Source organism: Heteronotia binoei, chromosome 1 (assembly GCF_032191835.1).
Source record: "Heteronotia binoei isolate CCM8104 ecotype False Entrance Well chromosome 1, APGP_CSIRO_Hbin_v1, whole genome shotgun sequence".
Classification (NCBI taxonomy): domain Eukaryota; kingdom Metazoa; phylum Chordata; class Lepidosauria; order Squamata; family Gekkonidae; genus Heteronotia; species Heteronotia binoei.
Window position 1 is genome coordinate 58,117,133 of NC_083223.1, and position 2,714 is coordinate 58,119,846.

A 2,714-nucleotide genomic window follows, 5' to 3' on the forward strand; every position below is an offset into this window, starting at 1 on the left:
TTTATCCATTCCCACTGCTATAGCTGCTGCTGTTCTTATTTGAGCACAGCCCAACAGACTGACTGTCACAGTCGCACAATCAATATCCTGGCAGGCAGTATTATCAAAGCAATGAGCAATGATATACTGAAGCAAGACAAAGTTGTATTTAGAAGTTTCTAAAAGGCTTGTGAGGGAGTGGGGGGTAAGCTAATCATGGAGAGCTTCTGTGATGTCGGTCAGAGAAAATGAGAGGCACAAAGTGCCATGATTCATTCCTGTGGATCGACGTCGGAAATGTTCTCCCAGACTTTGCCAATTATATTTTAATTAATAAGAGCAAGGGGAAAAGACTGGGTTAGAGTCACCACCAGAGGTTGCCTGAAGAAAACCTGCAAGGCAAATCTGTAGGATCCTGCTTGGATGAAGCATTTGAGGTATTTTGATGGAAGAGGATGAAGCTTCTGAGGGCTTTCACAGAACACCAAACTTTATATAAAGGGTTCAAGTTAACTTCACTTTCCAGTAGGAGATAAGGAATCAAAAGGCAGACTGTCCCACCCATCATTTGGATAGTTCCCATTACATCACAGTTCATGAGAGCTCTGTGTTCCCATGCATCTCTGAAACCCCCATCATTTTGGGTTGCTTTTAGAAGTTCAGGTTTTCTTTCTTTTTAAGCTAGAAGCTGAATTCTTCCTCATGATGACACTAAAGCAAAGGGAAATAAAGCCGTTTTTTAAAAAAAAAAAAAATAAACAGTAGCATGATTGTATACTTCCCACTCTGCTATATCTTATCATTTGTTAAGTTCTTTAATTCACATTTTATTGTTGTTCTCTTCAGGGCTAATGGTTTGGCCACCCTGCACTAAGGTGAGCAATCCACACATGATTGATAATGGGAAAACATTATCCAGCGGAACTCTCCAAACTAGAAAAGCTACCCCCAACAAACCAATATGTGACTGTATGTAGCATGTTGTGATGAATCATTTAAATGTGCCCTAGCGAAAAGGCACATTTTTATCCCATCTTTTTCATGGGAGTTCAAAACTGCATCTACACATTATTGGCTGTAGCACAATACTAAACAATTGCAACTAGAGTTGTCTACCCAGGAAATTCTAGTTGTGAATGAGTGCTGTAGTGAAACAAAAGCACAAAAGCCAATGATAGTCCTGAATCTGATTTTCCTTTCCTCCACTTTATGTGATTTAAATTAAGCTGAGAGTAACTGGCTATAACAGAGTGAGCTTTGTGGTTGAACATGAAGTTGAACCCAGCTCTCCCCAGTCCCAAAGCTCTCAATATAACACAACACTGACTTTAAATATTATTAATTAATTTAAACCCCGCCTCTCTCCCCAATGGACACACAAAGTTTTTTACATTAGTCTAATCTCCTCCACTTTATCCTCACAACAATCCTGTGAGGTAAATTAGCCTGAGACTGTGTGAATGGCTCAAGGCCACCCAGAAAGCTGCCATGGCGGAGTGGAGATTCAAACCTGGGTCTCCCAGATCCTATTCTGACATTCTAACCACTATACCAGACTAAGAAAATAGGGATTGGAATCTCCCATGCAAGAGCAAAAGAAGATCACACAAACGAGCTTTTCTACCTTCCCCTTCTCCTAGCAGTCACCTGCTCCCAGAGAAGACAGTGCTGAGAGTCAGGGAACCTGGCTTAGTTCCTGTGGCCTTTTCTTACGTGCCCAGGGAAATGTTGATCACTTTTGGGTCGGGAAGCAATTTTTCTCCAGGACAGTTTGGCCAGGGATCCTGGAGGTTTTTTTTGCCATCTTCTGGGCACAGAACAGGAGTCACTAGGGATGCAGGGAGGAAGGTAGTTGTGAATGTCCTGAATTGTGCAGAGGGCTGAGTTAGACTAGATGACCCTGGAGGCCCCTTCCAACTCTATGGTTCTTTGAACCTTCCCAGTTAAAGTTACACATATCCTTAGGAGTTGCAGTTAGAAGAGGAAATTGTTTTTTCTTCTTTTTTTAAAAAAATGCTTTTTTTGCTAGGACAAGAAGGAAAGGAAAATTTTGCCCAGTCCCCTATTGTAGCTCCCTGGCCTGTATGGCATTTTATCCAGAAGGATCTTCTGAACCTCACAGTGGTTTCTCAGGGATTACAGTGAACTGCTGGGGAAAGAAGAGAAAAACTCTACCTCCACAAACACCTTGCACTTGCAGATGGTAAAATCCAACCCTTCATTTTCCAGAGAGATATTCAGATGCTCTAAATTAAGATTCTCCATCAGGGTACTTCAATTAACTATATAGTAAAATTAACATCTGACCTGGTTCTACTTTGTCTAAGTGTTCCCACTTTGAAGTGGCACCTGTCAACGTGTTCACATCAGGCCAAACATTTCCTCTTCCACATGGCAGTACTGATCAGCACTCAGAGTCTGTGATCCAGACCTCACAGTCTTACTATGCTAAATGTAAAGGAAAAAACTTTGCAATGCTCAAAGATTGGGGAGCATTTTTTGCAGGAAACATTTCCAGCTAGCTTCTCTACAAAATTAAATTTAAATCAACTGGATGTTGTCAGGTAAGTAAGTTTCAAACACAGCAGGTGCTGCGAAGTTTCTTTAACAAAAGAGAATATTAAAGCTTACCTGAATGTATCCTCTTTCGAAGAAGAAGTCTGATTAAGTATGGTCTCTTCACAGCATATACACTTGATCTTACCTCAAGAGGCTGTAAGAGGTTTCTGGGCACA